The sequence below is a fragment of the Lutra lutra genome, chromosome 1, assembly GCF_902655055.1.
Source record: "Lutra lutra chromosome 1, mLutLut1.2, whole genome shotgun sequence".
Classification (NCBI taxonomy): domain Eukaryota; kingdom Metazoa; phylum Chordata; class Mammalia; order Carnivora; family Mustelidae; genus Lutra; species Lutra lutra.
Genome location: NC_062278.1, coordinates 5,040,324 through 5,065,427, shown reverse-complemented (window position 1 = coordinate 5,065,427; position 25,104 = coordinate 5,040,324). Strand labels below are relative to the sequence as shown.

Genomic DNA, 25,104 nt, shown 5'->3' with positions numbered 1-25,104 from the left:
AGAAAGCATGTGCCAAGGTCCTGAGTTGGGGAAATGATGGCACATTCAAGGAGTTGAAATAAAATAAGTTTTGAAAGTAGAATTGACTGGATGTGGATTTGGCCTGGAGGCTGGGGTGAGGTCAAATGCAACTTGTAGGTTTGGGGGAGGGGTGCTGGGCGACTGGAGAGGAAAACATTTATTGGAAAGGAGAAGCCTTGGGGCATGGCACTGGTTGTCCATGGGTGACTTATTTTGGACTTCTGGGCATTAACAGATTGTGGGGAAGGTAAGAAAAAGAATGCCATGAGGGCTGCTTGCCGTATCGGGGTAACTCCCATCTGGAAAGACGCATCAACAGTATTCCCTGTCCCATGAGATTTCTGACTTTGAGGTAGGAAGAGCATGTATATTCCATGCTGATCACCTGTTCCAGTTGTGGCTGTGTGATACCGTGCTCATTAAAAAGCAACGTTTTCAGAAAGGAAAAGAAAGATGAGGAGAACAAAACACCGTTCTTCGATCCGCAATGCCTGTGCTTACGCTGGCTGACCATGCTGTGGACCCAAGAGGCACGGGAGCCCCTGGGCTTCTTGGTGAAACACAGTGAAAATTAATCATAAAGTTGGTCTGCCTCATGCATATGACATATGGTTATGGGAAAGAATTTAGAAAAATAGGAACTGTTAAGGCTGAAAATAGACACAGTGGCCACTTAATATTACAGGGTAATGGTTCTTCCCATGGCGGGCAGTGACCTATTAATGGGCTGTGAAATCAATTTCATGGATTGTAACTTTGTTTTTTAAAAAATAAAATAGAGTTGATAGAACGGATTGGCGTGCATCACAAATAGGACGGGTAAGTCTTCTGTGAAAGCTTTGTTTGAATTCACAGGAGCCCATATAGATTGTGGAGGTGTTTGTCTATGTCTGTGCACATGCGTCTCTGTATACATATGTGCTTACTGGGTCCCTACAAAATGTCTTTTTCCCTATGTATTTCTTACTGTGAGTAAAGGAAAAAAGTTTGGAAGAGCACTGTTCAGCGTCTGGCAATCTGGCTGTTCTTTTTTTCACTAGGTTTCCCACCTCCAGGCAAGTCTCATGGTCTTCATCTATTTGGAATACTTAAAGTCTTCCCTTCACAGACACAGACTGGCAAGGCTCTAAGGCCGCAGATGGGGTGGTCCTTACAGCCACAGTGGCAGATGAAGCCACTGACTTCTTTTCTCGGCTGCATCATTTGAAAGTCTTGGATTACCTCTGTTTCTTGACAATGCAAGAAAGTGTCTACAGGAATTACAGGGAATCTACTGAGCATTCGTGCAAATCTGCATGCAAGTATATAGTTACAAATCCCCCCCCCCCAACCATGGTAGAAATCATGTCAGATACAGCTCCTGGAGATTGGATACCATATCCTCTTGTTTTCAAGTGGTCTGATCCAATGGGATTGAGTAGAATCTATGCCAGCTTCCATGTTCCAGAGCCTTAGGCTGTGAGAGTAACTCAGTTTCCCAAATGGCTTCTCAGCATCTAGCTGACCATGAAACCCATCGCCTGGCAGAGTCTTTCCTAACAAAACATTACTAATACAATCATATAGCAATTGTGGAGCTGGTCATAGGGTTGAAGGTAATCCCATGGCTAAAGGCTAACTTTTAGTTATAGGGAAAGAAAACTCACCATAAATGTATGAGCCATACAAAGCATGGTGAAACAGTGCCAGTTCAATATACATTTGTGTTGAGGTAAAGAAAGACTGAAAGATAATATGTCCATGATGAATCAGGATGAGACAGGACCACTGTTGGAACACAGGCTGATGAGATTTTACAAAGAAATGCCGTGAGAACATACACTGAGAAGTTTTTACCCGACACGCGTCATCAGTGCTTCCAAGTCTTCCAAAGGGAAAGCTTCTGGAGGGCAGCTCCCACCTACCCACCAGCTGTGTGCCTCTGTCTTCCTTTTGCTCTGATTCTCAGGATGTTCTGTGAGGACGAATGATCTCTGCTCCTCCCGCAACACTTGTTGATCTCCTTTTTTTTTTTTTTTCTTAATCACAGGAAAAGTAAGCCACTGGCTAAGAGCCTTTGGAGGGCAGCTGCATCTGGCCAGAATTTAATATTACTGTTTTGTTTTCACTATATTTGCGTTGTTTTTAATTTAAGAATTTTTTTACTAAGCTTTGTATTTTAATTCCAGTATAGTTAATGTATGCTGTGGTATTAGCTACAGTGATTCATTTCTTCCATAGGACAGCCGGTGCTCATCACAGCAGGAACCCACTTTCATCCCCATCACCTTTTTCCCCCATCCCCGACCTACCGTCCCTCTGGGGACCATCAGTGTGTTCTTTGTAGTTAAGAGTCTGGTTCGTTGTTTGCCTCTCTTTCTCTTTTTTCCCTTGACTCATTTGTTTTGGTTCTTAAATTCCACATATGAGTGAAATTTTTCACTATATTTGTATTTCATATGCACAAACACACGTATACATAGCTAATCATACTACTTAAAGGTAGCAATGCACGTATTCTTTAAGATTATATTGCCTTCAGACAATATATGAGTCATGTAGACAATATGAGTCATGTAGACAGATAAATAACAGAGAAGATGATATTCAGTGACTGCAGAAATCGTAAAGGTGGTTCATGAATGACCAAACTTTGAGATACACTGTGTGCATGATGCTTCCAAGGAGAGTGAACTATATACATTGTTGCTTGGAGAAAAGGAAGGTCAGACAGATCTGGACTCACAGAGGGCCCGGCCAGGACAAAGCTGGTGATCTAGGAAAGCACAGGACAGGCCGTCCGTGTGTTACACCACTGAGGTCGTGAGCAGTACAGTAGGCTGCTGGGAGGCCCAGGGCTTGGTGCCAGGATAGTGGCAGATGATTTCCAGATTGCAAGTCAAGAGCTAAACCCAAGTGAAGCAGAGGTCAAATTATGGTTGGAGAGGGAGCAGAACCGGGAAGATGTAGATGATGTTACCAAAGCCAGGCAGCAAGACAGTCGGCAGCTGGGGAAGCCACTGGGGCAGCACCTGGCCAGAGCAGAGAGAGACAGGGCAGAGGGCTCAGCATCACAACAAGGGGTCCTGTGCTTTAGAGGAAGTTCCGGCCTCACAGTGATCTGTCTTCTGACTTGCCCTGCTGCTATGTCCTCAGTCCCTCATCCTCCTTCCCTTTTTCATGTAATTAAAGAAATACAAACCGCCCACAGGCAGAAAATGTTCACCTGCGTGCCCACCACACAGAGCTGACCACTGTTAACATTCTTACGTGCTCTACTTATTCTAATGAAACAAATGACGCTTTACAAAAAAAGGATAAATTCCTCTCTTTGTTCCCTCTCCTCTCCTATCTTTTCCTCCTAAAATGCCATCGTTATCAGGATTTTTTAAAAAGATTTTATTTATTTGACAGAGAGAGAAGGATCACAAGTAGGCAGAGAGGCAGGAAGAGGTGGGGGAAAGCGGGCTCCCCGCTGAGCAGAGAGCTGGATGCGGGGCTGACTCCCAGGACCCTGAGATCATGACCTGAGCTGAAGGCAGAGGCTCCACCTGCTGAGCCACCCAGGAGCCCCACAGGATTTTATTATATGTATTCTGTTCTGTTTTTATTCCATTGCCCACACCTACGTGCATCCATGAAGTGGACATCTATTTTTCTGTATCTTCTTTCTTTTTTCAAATTTACATAAACAGCTTACTATTTACTATGGGAAAACTTGCTTTTTCCACCCAACATTATGCTTTTTAAACTCTCTCTACATTGATACAGAGAAATCAAATTCATTCTTTTTGATATAAGTATAGCAGCATATTGTCTAAATAGAAGTCATGCTAAGCACAACAAGGGAGCTCAGAGGAAGCACGTGTCTTTCTGAGTTTTTTTTTTTTTTTTTATTGCTGTAGTCTCAGCACCTGGAACAGTGCAACACACACACACACACATACACACACAGTAGTTGCTTATTAAGTATGAACCCAAAAATGAACATGTCCTTTCATTCCATGACTAATGGGCTTTGAGAGTCCACTATACACAGAGTCTCCTCAGACAAGCTTTACCGAGAGGTCGTCCTGACACTGACACCTCTTCCTCCATATGTAATTACTGGGTCGAGAACTTGTGTTTTCAGTTTTCCTGGCTCCTCCGCCTTGTGACTTCTGAAAGGTCTGCGTCACACACTGTGGGTCACTGCTCTGGCTGTCCAGACTGGTGTTTGCGAGCCCCTGACAACACGGCCAGAGCGCATGCGGTTGGTTTTGCAGTGCCTCTCCCTCCCCTGTGTACATTTTTAAATTGATAAATCTTGGGGCAGCGGCTCAGGTTTCGGCTCAGGTCATGATGTTAGGGTCATGAGTTCCAGCCCCGTGCCCAGCTCCCCGCTCAGTGCCAAGTCTGCTTGAGATTCTGTTCTCCCTCGGCCCCTCCGGGCTGTGTGCTCTCTCTGTGTCCAAAATGAATACATGAATCTTTTTAAAAAGTTGGTAAACCTTTATGGGAAAGGAGAAGTGGAATTACTCCAAGTAATGAAATAATCCCAAATATAAAGTAAGTGGGAATAATGATTCACAGCCCGAGACAGAGCTCCTCTGGGGCCAACGGGGGATGGTTGTCAAGGCCAGGCTCACGGCCTTCCAGCAAGCGGAGTCCCTTCTAACCAGGGCTGCCGGTGGCAACAAGGAGCTCAGGGTGGCGCCCCATCCATCCTACCGGGCCTGCCCTGCGGAGCGCCGCCGCGCAACCCTGCATAAACGCAGTGTCACGCTCCATTACACCACACCCCCTCCCCCACCCCGGCGACTACTAGCCTTGAAGCTCCAACGCGGGGCTTGTACTTCCTGTTTCCCGAGGCCACCTCCCTGGCAAGTGTAAATGAAAGGAGCCATTGAAAAGGAACACTTGAGTCAAGCATATTTATTTTTCATTGTCAAAGGACACCTAACGGGTTCTGGCACCTCCTCGGAACAATTAAAAGGAAAACACTTGCACCATCCTAAGTCTCGGCAAGACTTTCAAATTCTGAGCTCTCAGCTGAAGGCAGCTGTAGAAAGGACAAGACTCTTCCCGAGACTTGCTTTGAACATTCTCCTCACGGCGCAGGGATTGGGGTGGTGTGGGGACTCCTGGCCAGGCCCTGGAGCGGCCACTTCTTCGAGAGCACTGGCACCCGCTGCTGGCCTGTCTGAGGCCCCACAGGCTCGCCCTGGGGGACGAGACTGAACCCGTGGTGGGAAACACAGGCTGGGAACTGCTCTCACAAATGAAATCGCGGAGTCCTGTGGGATCTGCACAACCTTAATAGCTCCTCATAATGCCACGTGGTTCCCACTTTATTGATCTCTAACCTATTCCTTTTCGCTCTTTCTTGGGCCCAGAGAGAAACTAGGGATCAGCAGAATTCTGTTGTAACGGTACCTATCAGATAGATTCCTTTTCAGTTTCAAGTGTAAGCAATCATGATTCTCAATTCCACATGTATTTCTTAATTATTACTGTTATTGCTTTAGGCTAATCAAGTGAAACAGTGGGAGTGGAGAAAGAGCAAAGAAATTTGTAGCTGGCTGTGCTCATTTCATTGTAAACACCACTGCACTCAGACCAGCTTCTAAATTAATTATTACTTTTAACTGCATTCTTGCTAGACAACCATCTAATGAATTTTCCTTTAAATATTGAAATAAAATTCCTCCTTGAGTTCCTTTTGGTCATTTATGTCACAAAAACACAGCGTATTATTTAGAATCATATTTTCCTATTTTTCTTTCAAATAATTTAATATGGTCAACAAGTCAAGAGTAGGTTATAGCAACATTCATTTCTGACAACATAAAAAATTAATTATTATGAAATGCTTGCACAGAAGAGACTAGAGATGGCGGGTCAACATAATAAACATCCATTTCAATGAGCATCTGAGCTGTCGGGTAAGAAAAATTCCTTAGGGACCTAGAAGTGAGAAAGAAATCAAACACTTTCAAACACTCTAGAGCAAAGATCTCATTGATGCTATGGGTGTCGTGGGACATCTGGTCTCCTAAGAAATAATGAGGAAAGGAAAGAAAAGGCTTCAGTCCTGCAAGAGATGAGGAAGGCTCTGCAGAAAGTCAAAACCTTCCCCACAGGGCAGACCAGAAGAGAACAATTCCTACCAAACACCCTCGTCGTTTGTCTCTGCCTGGGCTTTGGATAGGAAACATGTCTGACCACAGCACAAGGCTGGCTCAGCTTTGGGGTTTAGATGTATGCTACCTACAGGGCCTAAGAAACTTTATGCCAGGAAATTAGCATAGAGTGACCCAGTTCCCAAGACCAAGGGACAGAAGCAAAGGTCAATCTTCCCTGAAGAAACAAGCTACCAAGGATGTGTAAGCCCAACACCGAGTTCCCAATCCTAAACCATGGAACATAGTAAAGAACAATTTACTCTAAGAAAAATCAGAAGAAACAACAGAGACCCCAGATAATGGAATAACTGGGTACAGATTAGTCATTAAAATTTTTTTAAAGATTTTACTTATTTATTTGACAGACAGAGATCACAAGTAGGCAGAGAGGCTTCCTTCCAAGCAGAGAGCCTGATGCAGGGCTTGATCCCAGGAACCTGAGGTCATGACCTGAGCCGAAGGCAGAGGCTTAACCACTGAGCCACCCAGGTGCCCCTCCACCCATGTCTTAAACTGGGAAGCATCTATTTCCTATTTGAAAGACCAAACCATGTGCTTTGCTGTTTACAAAGAAATTTTATGGCTATTACTATATTGAATCTCCATAGCAAAACTATGAACATAAGAGCCATTTTTAAGACATAGACCCTCATTCTCCAACGATTCCTCAGATTGTGTTCTAAAATATCTGACACAATTCTAAGAAATGTCAACTTTACATTTTGAGAGTTGTGTCCAATCTTACGAAAGCCTATGATAATGCATTCCAATGCAAATGAGGTATGATTGCATGAATTCATTGCTGAAGGGTAAGCAAGTCTTTCTTTTTTCTTTTTTCTTAAATTCCCTATATTTTCTTCCCACATTTTCTCACCGAGGAATTGCTTACAAATTCTGTGTGGAACACGTTCATTTCTTATTTGCTTACAAAAACATTTCTCACAGCAAATATGGTGGGCAGTGTAAGGATCCTGTACCATTCAGATCCTGGGGATATACAGCATCGCAAATTTACCTTTTCCTTCAATCTAATTCAACACGTGTTTAATCAAAGCAGGATAATCCTTTATAAAGGATGAATAAAATCCCTTGCATTTTAAGATAATTTGCTCTCTTTTTGAAAGACAATACAAAAGGGCTTTTTCCAGCATACATTTTACTCATTTTGATACCTTCTGATAAATTATTCTCTTGGCATGCTGAGAAAACTTCAACTTGTCATTTGAGCGAGGATATAATAAAGTCGTTATAAATGTCGAGCACTGAAACCATCTTTCTTTCATTTCTGGATATTAAATTTTAATTAGAGAACATCTCTTTAAATAACCAGTATTTTATAGAGAGAAATAGCATAAATGAAGGCCATAAGGAAAAAGCTAATGTTTTAAAAACGACAACAGACTGGAGGGTACTACTTTTTCCCCAACTCATTCTAAAGATATCTGCTATATGTAACAAGCACCACGAAGGATGATACAAAAACAAGGGTGACCCCATCACAGATACTTTAGCATTAATACTTTACAGGCCTATTTACAAAGTTCTTTGTTAAATTCCTCAAATCATTTCAACCATATGATCCAAGCTGACAGGGATCGTACCATCGAAACCACAGCCAGTGTATTACATTTATATAATGAAATTTTTTAAAGAATAAAATAAAATTATTGATTTTACTTAAAAAAATAGCTAAAGTGCAACAGAAATCTGGATTCAGCTGCCTTAGGTTAATGAAAGGTACGAGAACAGCGTACCTTTAACTCTTGTTCTAAAAAGAAAATACACTGTGTTCTAATCACTAGATGGATAAGCACTCTCCAAAAGATCTTCTTCATGTACCCTGGCCACCTGTTGTGTCCGCTCCAATTGCCCCCACACACCTGACCATACACAGTGCTCAGTCAGCATGTAGAGGAAAACTTGAGCGCAGAGTTTTTGCGAGAATGAGAGCTGCAAGCATACGTGGGAGGGAGAGCATTTGTGGGATGGTGTCTCAGGTGAGTTTTGCATAACCACATTTCCTCTGACTTCTCTCACCCCGTTTCAAATTCAGACCTTCTCTAGAGGCCTGTGAGCCTAATTTCAATATTCAGTCAAAGCTCAATTTTTGTTCATTTTTTTCTCTACCACACAGAAGTAAAGAGCATGGAGTCATCTGTTAGACAGCAACGAATTTAGAAGGATCTGTAATAGGCAACCAAGAAGGGGATTGTTTGTTTTCAAACTGACAGGTGCCAAAAGCAGATTTGAATAACCCATGGTGGGAGACGGAAGGCCTTTGATGAGTTGATTGCCAGTGCAACTTGTTCTGTGTCTTGCCTTTGGCTTCATCTTTCAATATGGCATCTGTATTAGCTTCTTAGGGCAGCTGTAACAAAGTCCCACCAACTGGGTGCTTTAAACCACACAGATTTCTTCTCTCATATTTCTGGAGACCAGGAGTATGAAATCATGTTGCCAGCAGGGCCATGTTCCCTCCAAAGCCTCTTTGGAGCCTTCTTTACCTTTTCCAGGTTCTGATGGCCCCACACACTGCTTCACTTGTGGCCATATAACTGATCTCTACCACTGTCTCCATGTGACCATGTCCCCTCTGTGCCTGTGTCCAGTTTTCCCTCTTCTTACAAGGACACCAGTCATATTGGAGAAAGGGCCGCTTTATTCCAGTCTGACATCTTCTTAACAGATTGATCTATTGTTAAATACAGTCACATTCTGGGCTACTGGCAGGTGAGGGCTTCAACATATGATTTTGGAGGATACCGTTTCACCTATAATGGCATCTCAAAGAGCTCACCTCTGCCCATCTCGTGTAGAACAAGGTCAAAAAGAGAGGGAGCAAACTATAGCCATAGTTCTTTGCAAGGGAGGGAAGGTGGAGAGAGAGTTTCTCCTAAGAGAATAGCTTTATCATGGAAAGCTATTTCAAAATATATAGCTATTCTTATCAGATGGCTCAAGTCGCATGAAATCACTGTAGTCTTGATCACCCTCCACGGAGCTGTGCACACACAGGCGCTCTTACCCCAGAATGAGCTTCGATGTGCATTTACTCATTCCAATGAGCTTTAAACACAAAGCCAACGCTACAGTAAAAGGTCTACGGGTACATAAACACAAAGCACAGAAATCTTGACGGGTGCTGAATTTTAGACAATGTGCCCACTTCCTCTTTGAGAAAAGAATGCCATAATTCTTCAAATTGCAGGCAAAACATGCAGAACATCAAAGAACGCCCGGCTCAGTCTAATTGAATGAAAGAATGTGCCACGAGTGATTTAGAAGTACAACTCACATTCTTCTAATTTTCTTTCTTCCGGGAGGAATACTTAATTTTGTCAGCCTGTGCTGAGCTTTACCCCTCTGTCCAAGGCTCATCCTCACCACGGAGTTTTCTCCTAGGCAAGTGTAAGAGTGAGTGCCATGTCAACACAGGACCCCCAGAAGGCATGTTCCTTATGAACAGGTCCAAGCTGGCGTCCCCACAGCACCCCGCGGAGTGCGGCACATACTCACTCACTAAATACTTGCTTACTGTAGTGTTTAGAGAAGTATCATGCCATTGCTTTTACTGGAAGTTCCTTATCACAAAAGATTTGAAGAATTGCTACCTCCATAATGTCACTTGGGTGGTGGATGTTACTACAGATTGTGTATCCTAGGACTTGGAATGTGGCCTGGGTTCTTGCAGAGGAAAGGAACTGTGGCCAGTCCCTTTCCTCTTCCCCCCTGAGGGGAGGTGGAGCTGCAGAGAAGGGAGTTTGGGTTGCGCAGACTATACGTACCAAACAAGCCCCAGGGTGAGCCCCCACTTCACCATCACTCCTTCGAAAATATTTTCTAATTACCCTCTTCTCCATGACTACTCTGCATACCAAACATGCCATCCATTTCTCAAATCTCATACTTGAACAGGGAATAAAGAACAGGAATTCCTGATAACCAGTGCCCCCTGTTTCCCAAACATGTAATCCTATTAATCCCATAATCCTACTGATGCCATAAAAGTGTCTATAAGCAGTAAATGGTTATCCACATTTATCAAGACAGTAAAAATTATTTATTGTTTATTTATTCTTCCAGTGTGGGTTCTACATTCAGAGAACTGCAATGTAGTGAATAAACTGGCTTCTCAGTCTTGCCCATTTTTGAAAGCCACACCCAAAACCCCCCTCAACATCTAAGAATCCCTCAGGACCAAAGCACACAAAGTCTGGCCCAGAGTGGCAGTCCATAAATATTACTTACAAGAAAAGTGAAAAATGGAGGGCACGTATTGCATGGAGCACAGGGTGTGGTGCATAAACAATGAATTCTGCAACACTGAAAATAAATTTAAAAAATAAACAAAAATTTGAAAAAAATGAATGAATTTCCCCGAAGAAGTGAGCTGGGCTTTAGACATGAAAAGACATATGCCCAGCCCTGGGGAGTTTATATTTTATAGGAGAAAACACAAAGGAAATTCTAGCTTTTCAATTTCTATGTTTATCAGCATATATTTAAAAATCAAGGTATATAGACGTCTGTATTTTCATGTTTATGAGGTTTTTCAATTACATTTTTTCTGATTACAAATAGAGACACACTGAAAAATCTGAAAAATAAATAACAAAATATAAATCCTTCAGAATTCCCAGAGTGGACTAGCTTGCCACTACAACTGACAAGCACTGACTGCTATTAACATTTTTGTCTATTCCTTCTATGTTTTTTTCTACATGTATATGTATGTATATTTGGATAATTGAGATTATATTGTTATTTAAAAAGCTTTCATTTGGTTTATTTTACTCAATATTTTTATCATGTGTGCACTCCATATATATTGTATGAGTGTTGAGAAATGATTTCCTGTCACTAAAAGGTTTGAATACATAATTTTAATTCTGTGTACTATTTCATCGTGTGGATATACAATAATTTAATTAACCTATCTACTCTTGGGTGCTTCTAATATTTTACTATTATAATTAAAATAGAATAAAATAAAACTCTCCACATAGATCTTTATCTGTATTTCTAATGATTTCCTTAATTAGTTCCTCAAAGTAAAGTTTCTGGGGCCAAACCTATATTTTTTTATTTTTTATTTTTATTTTTTATTTTTTTTATTTTTAAAGATTTTATTTATTTATTTGACAGACGGAGATCACAGAGAAGCAGGCAGAGAGAGAGGAGGAAGCAGGCTCCCTGCTGAGCAGAGAGCCCCATGCGGGGCTTGATCCCAGGACCCTGGGATCATGACCTGAGCTGAAGGCAGAGGCTTTAACCCACTGAGCCACCCAGGCGCCCTAAACCTATATTTTTTTAAAGAAAGACATTAAATTGGTGAAGTTTTACAATAGTTAACAAGTAAATTCTACAATCTAGCTGTTGGGTGGTTTAACAGAAGGCCAGTCTGTGAAGGTCTATCTACTGCAGCAAATCCATACCCTACTTCACTCATGTGAATGTGAGGGAGACCAAGGGGTCTTTACTGATTTCTAAGTCCCAGGCATTTTGACTGTTATTGAAACCCCCAACACTACTGTGAGTTGAATGAGCTGTCATTCAACAAGGTCATACAACAGGAGGACTGAGGTCACGTAACCCAGGTCTGCCTGACTCTCATTGCCACATCCTTTCTGCTACAGCAAACCAGATGGCTTTCATACAGTTAAAGTGAAAAATTATAGAACATGGACCCACATCAGCCCCACGCCCCTGATAGCACCCTATCCCCTCCCACAGCCTCTGCAACAAAGGTATTTGGGACATGGGGATGGACAGCAAGTAATCCAAGCCTTATTCGGACAGAAATATTTACAAAAGAAAGAGCAAAGAGGACGGCAAAGATATCTATTTCCTAGAGGAGGACAGATTGGGAGAGCCTCTATCTTGTGCTGAATTTTTTAAAAAATGGATGAATTTCACTCAAAGGACAGGGAGAGGAGGATTTTCAACACAAAACTGTGGGACCAAAGGCACATGTAGAGGAGCAAATTTTGCTACCCCAAGCTTTGCTTCTTTGGCATCCTTTCTGATGGCTGCAGACACAAAAGAAGCTCTGAAAACTGAGTGGAAATCACCTTTTTGTAAGAGACATTTACATGTGTAAGGTAAATCTCCATGTGTAAGGTGTTTCCCTCCCAGTACCAGGAAGGGAGAAATGACTAAACCTCTAGAAACTGTTACCAGTGGAGTTGGCAGGGACTTAAATCTACATAACAACCTTACCCTGCTCACTGTGCTTTTCTTGGTCACTTCCCATTACTGACCTCCCCACTCCCCAAATCTTCTGTCTTTAGTTAAAGATGGAGTAGAAGGCAATGGCCTCCACCATTACAGTGAGTTACTCAAGCTTTCCTGGGTCTCTCCCAAGTAACCAGGAGCAATGAAAGTTATCAAATTTCTGTTTGATTTTTTCCTGTTTGTCTGTCTAATGTCAATGATTCTTAGATCAGCCAAAGAACCTTGAATGGTAGAGGGAAATTTTCACATGCCAGTACACACTTCAGGTTTTTTTGTGTGTAACTGGGGAGCAGTAGGAGAGATTAAGATAGAGAGATAGGCAGTCCTAGATAGGAGAGGGGTTTAAAAATCAATGAACCCCAGTATCTTTAATACATGTTACTCACTTCCCAAGGGCACTGTAAGGCAAATTTAAAAGAAAGGAAAAATAGAGTTAGATAGCATGCATAAACTAGGAATGAGAGGTCAAGGGATGGTCATTATTACAGGTGATACAAATATACCACATCCAGGTAGTTTAATTTGCCAAAAGACTTGCAAAATTTTTATGAAAACTAATTCCAATAAGAAATGGTAATACATTATATTTGAACTTCCTCCTCCCTTTACTTTCATGGCTAGTTCCAAAAATAATTTGATGTGTCTCCATATTTTTAACTTGAGAAGAGGCCATTCAGGGACATTCTTTTTTATTTTATGTTTATTTTTATTTTAATGGAAAAAAATGAAAGCCATTTTTGAAGGTAAGAAATTTCTCTCTTCAAAGGTCAGGCCTATTCTTACTTTCAGATTTTTTTTTTTTTGATCAAAAATTCAGTCTCTTTGGTATCCAGTTTTAAAATGAAGCAAGTTTTCTACCAGGAGACTGTAACATTTGTTCTATATTAGGTTGGAAGGGGTGAGAGCAATTTTTAAGTTCATATTTTAGGATCACTGAAATTAGTGAAGATTGGTTTAATAATATAATTTGGAGACTTCTGGGTAGATGCCATAGTTGTCTTTGCAAGGAATTTCTCTTTCTTTTTCTTAAATCACAAAACTTAAAAAAAAAAACACAGAAATATTCAGACCTTGTTATTAGTTTTGTGTTCTCTCTAAACTAATGAACACCAAAAAAACTGGACAATAAAGCAGTTCATAAAAGAACCACTCTATAAACAAAATTCTATCAAAGATTCTATGTGTTCATGATTTATTTTATTTTATTTTATCTCACTTATTTTTTGCTCAGGGGCCCTGCTAAGAAATAGATGTGGGGGATATTGGATTTTGCTGTGTGATTGACTGTGTGTCCTGATCATTTGCCAAGTCTTATTAAAAGTCCCTGAGATCACTCCATACCTTGGCCCTTACACTCCATCAGCCATCAATTCAGAATGTCAAACCTGATTACCAGGACTCTCTGTGAAGCCCCTTCTAAGCCATTAGTGAGGGAAAGCTGTGTCTTGGTGCCTGCGTGATGTAAATGCCCTCATCAAGCCTTCCAACTCAAGGACAACTCATTATGCTTCAGAATAGCATTGACAGTGTTAACCTCCTAAACCAACAGGACATTTGCAATTTTAAATTTGAACTTATTAGGGGGATGTTGTTTATTTTTGTCTTCATTATTCCCACATCTTACCAAAAGACAACTTCAATTCCAATTCTAAATTATATACTTAGTTCACAAAAACAGGTTAAGAGGATGTTTAAACAGCAAACAATAATGGAACAGCATTGCATTGAAAATCACTTATAACAGAGACTACATGAAAGGGATTCTTCACAATTTGGCTACTTTCCAAAAGTTTTCTAACCTTGGGAATTAGCTAAATTTAGTTACATCAGATTTAGAGCTCATTAATCCACTATAATAAGAACGATTTCCAAATGCAAGGGTGGCGTTGATTGGTTTTGGTGGTTTCAGTCTAGTGATGAAGGAGATGACAGGTGAAAATACAGTGTTTAGGAGCAACTCACATCTGTATCTGCTGGTATATTCCAGAACTGGGTGCCTACCACCGGTAAAATACCCGACTTGAATTGGCTGCATCTCTTCACATGAAGAAAACATGGTGAATGAAGGCCCTTAACTCCTGCTACCACCCCTCACAAGCCCTTTTAGCTCTGCTACTTCTGTAACATCAGTAGCAGCATTAGCAATGCAATATATCTTTATAACAAATTCAGTTTACAATGATGTCACGTACCATGCCTACTGAGGATGTTGGTGTTCAGCTGGCTGTTACTGAACACACACCTACAAAAATTCCCTGGTATAGGGCCACAGGCAGCCTACAGAACTCCTGCCCTCTAGGCACTTGCCTACTCTTTGGTGATCTGCTTCTTTTGTGACTCAATTTTAATGGCCCTTCAGTGCTTCTGAGCAAAGTGCGAACGGTGATCCTGAAGTTCAAGGTCATCTTAAACTTGACCTTATCCCAAATTCTAACTCTTTGCAGCTGACTCCAAATGACTCCCCAACATACCCTGCACTTTCTCGCCCTAAGCTAAAGCTTTCATTCTCGTTATTCATTTCCTTTTCCTAAAAAGCCTGAAGCTACCCATTCCCTGTCTTGTGTTTAAATGGGAAATAACTTGTCCCTGGCAGCCAAGCTAAGAAATCCTTACAGCTGGACCTCAGTTAAACGACATCCATGTGCTATCTGCCATGTTTATTTTGGAATTATGCTTACGTATTAAAATCTGCCCTATAAGTACAGAGTGTCTTTCAAGAAAAGACAGTGTTTGGTTTTGTTTGGTTTTGCATCTCCCCTAGTCAGCACTCACTTCTTGAGGAACAAAGGACTCAGGTGGGAAGCCAAGGATCCCATAGCTGGTAGGTGTTTCACACAGCTTTAGGGTATAGAGATGGAGAGCTCTGTATTGGAAACTGAGTTTCTCTAGTTTCTAGACAGAATTAGGGCTCTTGGGAGGACCAGCCCACTTAAACTGGACAGTCAGTGTTGCTAATTCCTTATGTGCCTGGTAGTTGATTAGCATGGCCTTTTATAGTCTTTATATGTCACCATGTTTATAAGAGAATGCCTGTTGAAACTCATACATCTAAAGATGTCCTCCCTGAACCTGCCTGGCTTGGACAAACTTCCTGAATCATGTCAACCTGGTTACCTACCTGGTGATGCAACCTACAAGTATATCATCACTTGATGTTTACCTATTCATTCATTTTTATTCAACAAATACTCATATAAACTTAGTAGTGACAAGTATGTTCTAAGTGCATTACCAACACTAACTCACATAAACTTGATGCTGCCCTTAGAAGGATGTGAAATGATTATACCCATTTTTTTGGTTAGACATGGCAAGCGAAATTAAGTAATAATTTTTTTTTCTGTCTCCAAATTTCTCTGCTCTAGAGAACATATTTCTAAATCTTACATAGATGTGTAATGAATTCTTCCAGTGGGGGATCAACACAGAATCCCAGATAAAAAATAGTCACTAATCTGCTGTGATTGAAGCGGGCATTGTGGGCCGGAGTTGCCCCCATTCCAGAGGCACCTTCCTCTGATACCTCATGGAGCAGGTGTAAGGACCACTCTATAGATGCTTCCAAATTATTGAGGACCTCAAAGAGTCTTTCACTATGTGACTTGCTGATTTTTAGTAAGGCAGAAAATTTTAAAGTTGTAAAATATTTGTTTTTCTTTAAAAAATGAAATAGTAACCCATTACATGTTAATATAAATAAACATTCTTTTAATAAAAATAACTATATTTTCTAAAACAAAAAAAGTGGAGACAAGAGTGCACTGTTCCATTTTGTAAGTCTTTGTAAGTCTTTTGTAAGTCTCTGCCTAATAGAAGACTGTGCAATTCTCATATCTGCTTCTGCATTCGTCTCCCATGTTAAGTTTGTCTGGTGGAAGTCTATTGGGATGAACCACACACATGTGCAGCTGGAAAATAAAGGAGTGTTCTCATAGCTTTCACGGATCATTGTGGATATTGTTTGGTCATTTCTGAAAGGTTGGTTGCAATGGTCTTTTCATGTTCTGTTATATTAAAATTCATCACCCAAAGTTCTACCTCAGATTTGAGTGGATCTATTGTTGATGCATGAGTTTGGTATCATCATGCATTAGTCATTTAGAAAAAGTTATTTATAAATCATTATAAAATTATTTATATATCACTCACCAAATTACGCCCATCTTCTAGATGTTGACACATTTAGATATACAATATCAAAAAATCATATTTATGAATCTCATCACTGATCTTAGCAGAAAAGTCTTTCTGAGATCAGAAGACTGTCAAGCACATAATGGTGGATAAAGGTTTTCAAAAATTTTAATTTTTATTTAAAAGGTCAAATTTTACCACTGAACTAAACCCTGTCAGTTATTTTCCTTGAAGTGACAGATTCACCTCGGTCCATTTTTAAGAAAATATCTGCTTAATATCTATAGTCCTAATAATCATAGTTTTTCTATTCATTGTCCTTTTAAGTAACAGTAGGGTCCCATTAAAAAGAAAAACAAAACAAAACCTGGTAATTCAGCTTGCAGCTCAACTGCACTGTGCTCTCCTTGATATACTCATCCTGTTTGTGTACGTTCCCAAGTATCTCATGGGAACTTCCCATTTTTCACATAGAGCATTAAGAAATCAGGTAGGTACTGAAGGGTGGAGATTTAATAAAATTAAGGATTTTATGGCTACATAAGGGACATTCCCGTGAATGTGTGGCCGTGATGAACACAGCACAATACATGCATGAAAGGTACGTGACTGGTCTCGGTTTGGGCGAAGGCACTAGCAGTTTTACCTTCATTGCAAATATCAAAGTAGTGATATCACAAAGTAGTGATATCGTGAAGCAGCCAAAGAGCATGTTGGGATTTTTGAGAAAACATTTGGAACATTGCAGGTCCCTACAAGAGTCTTGGAGACCCTCAGGGTCTAGGGCTACATACTGAGAATGGTTGCTCTTGGGCATCAGGATTCAATATTATGGGATCACATCATATTAGAAGACATGAGAAGAGCAGACAGAATGGTTCCATCAAGGTCACGTGCAGAGAGCAAAATCCAGCACTCCCAAGACTCACCCCATCTACATCTCTGGTGACCTACCAAAAGCCAGTCTTGCTGGCTCTCCTACTTCTGTCTACAGAGGCCATCCAGCCTTGCTGGCAGCATTTTACACAGAGTGGAATGGTGCTGGAAAAGAGTCAATTGGTTCACCTTTTTTAAACTCCCAGTGTGGGTGACAGGATGCCATTATAACATCTCAGTGGTCATGTGAGTTTTATTCTTTCTAGGACAGATGGCATTTGGCTCCTAAAAAGTAGTTTTAGCTATCTCAGATTATTATAAAAAAGTATCTGCTTGGAGAAAAAGAAAATGTCTGTAGAGTTTAAATATGAAATAATTTCTAAATGGAGAAAAGATGATTTTTCCCAAGAGAGTGAAACATCTGTGTATTTCCAAAGTGTACTGGTTTCCTTTACCTGAGGTTATGCAACTGTGACTCCCTGCAGGCAACCAAGATAAATAATGGAACTACCTCAATATTAGCATCAGATTTGTCCATTCGTGTTTAATAACTATTTCTTAAGAGGAAAGTTCTAAGTTCCATTAACTATATATGCACCTGAGTGTTAATTTTAGGAAAATAGGTGCTTACTGTATTCATCTTCCTTCTTACCTTCTGAAGTACAAAAGTGTAAGGCTTGATTTTAATGAAATGCTAAAACTCAGAGCAACCTAGTACCAAGTAATAAATCATTTCTTCACATCACCTGAGAGCATTAAGTTGAAGAAAAGATGAATTAACAAATTTGAGAAAATTTGGAATATATATTATACCTCTGTCTTGCCATCATCGTCCTTCCCTATCATGGCCCATTTAATTATCTGTCCATCTCCTCCACCTAACTGCTGAAAAGAGGCACTTCCTATAATACTCCCACTACTGTGTCAGGTCCATCAAGCTCACACCTGACACGTGCTGGGTAGATATGTACTTGATAAAGTGCTCAGTGATGTGCAATCATCAGAATGGACATAATTTTATGTCTGTGTATATAAAATGGTATCTAGAAATCCCCATTGCGTATTAGCCATGATCCTCTAAAATACCAAAAAGGAAAACCTATCAGTACATCAGCATGCTCTGAGAATGCACATTCATCTATGAACATAAAACTATAATAACTTTTAAAGTATAAGTGGTTAGTAAACCTATTTTCCAAAGAACAAACTAGAGACAATGCTCACTGGAATTTTTGCTGGAATTTGATATCTTAAAAATCAGATCTGTAGTTTACCAAACTATGCCCTATACCATCCTGTTCTTACATGGCTGGTTTGCCAGTCTGACGTTAATACAGTGGCGGCTGTCGATAGAAGAGGTTTGCCTCCCGCAGCAGGGAGGCCTTCCAGGTATGACCTGCTTTCCAGTGACAGCCACTTCATGCTGTGACACCAGTATCATTCTTATCAATGCACACACACACACACACACACACACACACACACACACACACAGCATATGCACATGATGCACATGTACTTCTACTCCTAGCAGGATCCCAGGTGTAGTCATGACAAGGCCAATCACAAAGCAGGCAGAATCCACTCGAGCCCTTAATGATCATAGGGGACCCTAGGTGTGAAAGTTGATAAGCATCATAGGATCTTTACCAAAGCTTGAGAAGTGGATGTTTTCTTAAATATTTCTCAAGGGAACAGCAGTTACAGTCTTAAATGCACAGGAAATTTGACTAATAAAATATTTTAGAAAATACTATGAAGTGCAGGCATTTCTGTTTTATAACATTAACCATCATAATCATCTTCATCATGATGGCTACAATTTATTGAACTACCAGAAAAACACTGTGCCAAGTTATGTGTATAGATTATCTAATTTAATTCCCTACTCTCTCAGTCTATTCAGATTGCTGTAGCCAAAATGTCATACACTGGCTGGCTTATGAGCAACAACAATATATTTCTCACAGTTCTGGAGGCTGGAAGTCCAAGATCAAGGCATCTACTGACTCATTGTCTGGTGAGGGCCTGCTTCCTGGTTCACCGACACCATCTTCTCACTGTTGTCCTCATGTAGCAGAGGCACAAGGGACCTCTCCGGAGTTTCTTTTATAAGAACACTGATCCCATTCCTGAGGGCTCCTCATGACCCAAACATTTCCTAAAGGCCCCACCTCCAAAGACTATTACACAGGGAGTTGGGTTCTAACATATGAATAGGGGGGGCCACAAACACTTGGTGTACAAAATCTCACAAACAGTAAGTGAAAAAGCTCTGAGATGGGTGTGTTTCTCATGTTGGCTCCCTCTTACATCAGACTTCTATCTTACACCTTTCTTGTCTTCTGTGAATACTACTTCCTTGCCCATCACTTGACAACTGTCTCACTGAGGGTTCATTTCAAAGAGATCCATCTGTGACATAAGCAAAATGCTGCTGTGAAACGTTTTACATTTGTAGAATGTTCTGGGAAATGTACACAAACAGCAAAAGGGTAAGGATTTAGACACAATACCCACCTTAATCTTTTAGATTCTGTGAACAAAGGGAAGGTTGCAGATCTGTTCAATTAAAGGCTTTAGAGGAAGTTTGTGACATTGGGTAAAATTTCACAAATAAGCACCTCAGAAGCAGTCTCTTGATGAGAGACCATTGTGCGCTCACGTGGCCTCTCAGGACTGGAGGCCAAAGGTTGAGCACAAGGCTGAGAGGATTTCCTTGGAAACAAGGTGCTTCTTCAATACAGCAGAGGCCCCTTTGGAGGTCACATGTTTTCCAAGTGCCTGCTGTGTCTAGAAATCTGCTCTATGAATTGCACTTCATTTAGACAAATAAACAGGGGAAGAGTTCAAATTTTAGATATTCTCTTTAGAAAGTTCTAACATTGCTTAACCTCCATTCAGCAAATAGGGTTCCGCATCTACCAGCTCTGCGCCAGCAGCTGGGAATAGGATGAGCAGAGGAGGGTGTGGTCTCCTCTTGACTGGAGGTTATCACGTTATCACCTTCTAGGAAAGGTTCTTCAGCTAGTACTCTTGAATTGTCTGCTTTGGATTCATTTCCATTTTGATTCAATGAATGAGTCCTCTTTCCTGGAATGACTGATATTTATGAGATCTGCAGGCATACCCAGCACATATCATCATGCTTATTTTATATGGCAGAATAAAATCATTGAATGAAATTCTATTTCAGCCCCAATGGTCACTTAGATCAAGAGGAGCCTTCTAAGAACCTTTGAGTCATAGGAGACAAACCTCACTCTGTGCAATATGGGGAAAACAGAACAAAATCTTAGCTGTGTTTAAAACATTATTTTTCATTCATGTCTTAGAATATTAGACATGAGATCAGGGATGTTTGAAAAATACTCTAATCTGGGGACCATAGGATTTTAATTTATTTCCATGCAAAATATACATTATTCAAATACGGTCACTTATTTTCATCCAGTGAACAAGTAGGTCCTATATAAAGGGTGTCATGCCAACTTTGGGAAAGTCAAAGGAGCATAGGACACAGCCCATGGCCCCCAGAAACTGAGTCTAGTGGAGGAGACAGTCAAGTAAAAAGGCAATTCTTTGACTGAGTGATACTTATATTCTGGGGGCACTGAGCACAGGGGACACTGGGAAAATGTAACAGGAGCCCTTTGCCAATCTAAGTGGGAACAGAGAAGCTATCTGATCATCTTATCCTTCTGAGACTACACGTGTATAATAGTTATGTTTAAATTTAGAAGTTGTGCTATTTATCATGACCTAGAATTATAATCACTGGTGCAGTCTTGGGACAAGCCTTAATGATACACATTTAAAATGGTCCCCAATAAATCAGGCTTCTGTGTCAACACTCTGTGATGTGACTTCGACTTGAATCCCAGATTCAAGGGGGAAGTCTATGCCCCCCGCCCCCTGAATCTGGGACAGTCTTGTAACTTGCTTTGACCAAAAGAGTGCCACACAGGTGACATCATGGGAGCTTCAAAGCCATCCATTTAGAGGTCTTACAGCTTTCTCCTTGGTCCAGGTAGAATCCAGCTGCCATATGAAAGAGTCCAAGCTACCTTGATGGAAAGAGGCCATATGGAACGGGGAATCTTGTAGGACAAGCCACTCCATATAAACAGAAAGGTGGGCCAGAACAGTTTGAGCCATGTAAGCTAAGGCTTACTTAGGCAGGTGGGAAGTCTGCCTTTGACACCTCAGCCTGACTTCAGCAGATACTATGAGGAGCAGAGACATGTGCCCACCTCAATTTCCTGTCCCAGGAATCATGAGCCATAGAGTAATGTTTATCAAGGGCACTAAGTTTCAGACTGATCAGTAAGCATCTATTAATAACTCACATAACCCTTCTGTATAGGAACCAGATCCAAATGAACCACTTAACAGTACAATACTGTCTTTCAAGGACCCTATTCAAGGCACCCAGTTCCTTACAAGGCTCTTTGACTACTTAGTGGGTTTCTGCCCACTGAGTTATTAACCAGAGAGACACAAGATGTCACACACCATGCCTGTCAGTAGACTTCCATTGCTATTAAGGGATGTGGAAGATTTTGAGCTCTAGGCCATTTGACACTTTGACAACCCAACCTGAGAGTAATAAATAGTTAAAAAAAAAAAGTAAAGAAATGCTAATAAGGAATAAGGAATATATTAAATGAGAGAAAAAATAAAGAACACTAAACCTGGACTCTAGGCTAAGAATGGCAATTCTCATCAGTGGTGTCGCTGAGGACAAAGAAAGAATGGTCCATACTAGGCAGGTGGATGGTTGACTTTAAGGTCACTTAGCAAGAGGGATCGGAGTTGGAAGTTAAATAAGTGATAAAATGGGAATGGCCAGGTTTCAGAGATTGCAAAGTATTTACAAATCATATGAAGGAAAGTATTAGTCATGCAATGTTTAACAGAAAAAGCTCTGGAACTCAGAGTGAAGGAGGACAGAAGGTCACCGCTGGGCCTCACATCCAGTTTTGAAGACATAAAATGAGGGACACTGGCCATCAGAACACTGAATATTTTCCAGTTCTGACATAACAGCAGACGTTCCACAGTCTTAAGCTGGTATTAACTCTGACCGGACATTTCCTTTATCCTAAAATTCAGCTAAATAATTTATGAAAATGGACATTTAGTCGGCTTTGCTCATTGGTTTCCTCTGCGTTTTCCTTTCCCAAGTCTATTTACTCACACGGGAAGGTTTGTACGGGACCCCTCTGTAGCACATGCAGAGTGAGGGCCAACGGCCGCACTCACTCCTGCATCCAGCACAGTAAGCCCAGTGCCCTGTGATGTCACTCATCATCTTCAATGACATTCCTAGCATGAGGTTGGTGCCATTTTGATTAATGAGGTATTGGTTCTCTATCAGGTAGCAATTTAAAGTAGCCCATTCTCTGTGACTTATGAATGGGATTTGAATATTACCTTCTGACCTGTCTAGGTGTTTAGGTGATTTGTGGCTATTTTATTTTCACTGAAAAGTCACTTAATATTTCTTTGAATAGAATTGTGATAGCCCAATATTAATACTTTAATATAGATTTAAATACTATTTCCAGATGTCCATTCATATAAAAGTTTTAGAGTGAATGCTGATAGTACTTTCAGTTCTTGGATATTGAGAACTTTAGCATTAAGAAGTTATTTGGATGCGCGTGTGGATGGCTCAGTCAGTTAAGCATCTGCCTTCTACTCAGGTCATGATCCCAGAATCTTGGGATTGAGTCCATGTTGGGCTCCCTGCTCAGCGGGAAATCTGCTTCTCCCTCTACCTTTCCCTGCTGTTTGTGCCTTCTTTCTCTCTCAAATAAATAAATAAAATATTTTTAAAAGTTATTTGGACTTTCTAAGTGTTAAATTGTATAATAATCACTTCTACATTCAGCCATGACAGAGTAACAAGGTTCATATTTACCCTTTCATCTTAAAAACCTGTGAAAAGGACAAGATCTATAAAGCAATGGTTTACAGTGCTAAAAAGCAGATACCACAGCCCAGGGAGCCCCAAGAGAAGGAACTCCAATGACATGGTCTCTATGACTGCCCTCGCCTCCTGCCTGAAGAGAGGTCCCTGACCACAATGCATGACACAATGCTCTCCCCTGGGTTGCAAGCATGTAGTTCCCAGCTTGAGGAGGCCAAGACAGCTAGGAATTACAGGCAAAAACACCAGAGGAGGAACCTGTAGTGAAAGTACCTGACAAATAGTTTTTCTGATAACCATGGAAGTGCCTGACATTGAGCTTTTGATTGCCAAGTGTCCACGTTAAAGATACCCCTATTGAATAAGCATGTTACCTGCTACACAACTAGAGAAAAAGCCAGGCTGCCCCACCCACAAAGTTCTCCTTTTAGAAAGCTGTGGCTGACCTAGATAGCTGGCCTCAAGTGGACCAGACCTGCTTTTCACTTCTTGTGCTTTAATTCCTGCTCTTACATGTTAAATTTTTTAAATGAATGCCCCAAATCCTAGGCACCTTATCCTCAACCCCAAGAAAGGCTGAACACCAAGTCTCTGCTCACTCTCTCTCTCTCTATCTGTCTCCCTAAGGTCTTGCTGTGTGGCCCTGGGCATGCTGTGTACCCTCCAGGATTCGTGAATAATAAACCCTGTTCTTCAAAGTCCTCTGATGGTTGTTACTGAAGGGTACCTTGGAGTCATAAGACCCTCAAGAGCCAGTCCAGCCACAGCACTGGCTCTGGCTAGGGAAATGTCTGTGGAAACTCACAAGTATGGGTACAAGTGAGTAGTCCTGGCATTTACAGTTCATAGCATGATTATATCAGATCTAGACCAAAATCACACAGAGAAGACTTATAAATCAAGGTTTAACGAGAGCATAATGATGCCATGTAACTCAACTGCATCCCAGAAAAAAGCTGAGTGATATTGAAAGGGAACTTAAGTAACTAAACATAAAATTTTAAATGTCTGGCATCCAATAAAAACTTAATGAACATGCCAAAAGCAGGAATATTAACAGCCCAAGAATAGAGTAGATGAGGAAATTAAGATAATTATAAAAGTACACCATTTATTCAGGAAGGTAGATGAAAGGAAAGAAATGGAATATATAATTGAGACGCAAGTGAAACTTTAGGAAATAAGAAATACAATATTTGAAATAAAACATGATCACTGGATGGGATTAAGAGCTCATTGGACAAGGAACCTGGGTGGCTCAGTGGGTTAAGACCTCTGCCTTAGGCTCAGGTCATGATCTCGGGTCCTGGGATCGAGTCTGCTTGGGAGGGAGCCTGCTTCCTCCTCTCTCTCTCTGCCTGTCTCTCTGCTTACTTGTGATCCCACTCTCTGTCAAATAAATAAAATCTTAAAAAAAGAAAAAAAAAAAAAAGAACGCATTAGACAATGCCAAAGAAACCATCAAATAATTTGAAAACATAGCAGTAGAAACCATCCAAAGTGAAATACAGACAGGAGAAAAATGCTGAAAAAAAATGAACAAAGCATCAGTGACCTGTGGGACAATATCAAGGAGTAAGGAATATGTGCAACTGAAGACCCAGAAGGAGAGGAAAAGCAGAAATGGGACAGAAAGAATATATATATATATATATATATATATATATATATATATATATATTTGAAGCAAATAGGAGAAAGAAAGAAATAGATCCAAATTTCACAAAACTCTAAAACCATAGATACAAAAATCTCAATGAA

At 40.7% G+C, this 25,104-nt stretch overlaps 1 protein-coding gene across 1 annotated transcript in view; it reads right to left on the bottom strand.

Annotated features, from left to right (window-relative positions):
- Positions 1 to 25,104, bottom strand: part of DSCAM (DS cell adhesion molecule) — a 780,684-nt gene that overhangs the window by 324,314 nt on the left and 431,266 nt on the right. The gene's annotated exons all lie outside the window — the stretch shown is intronic.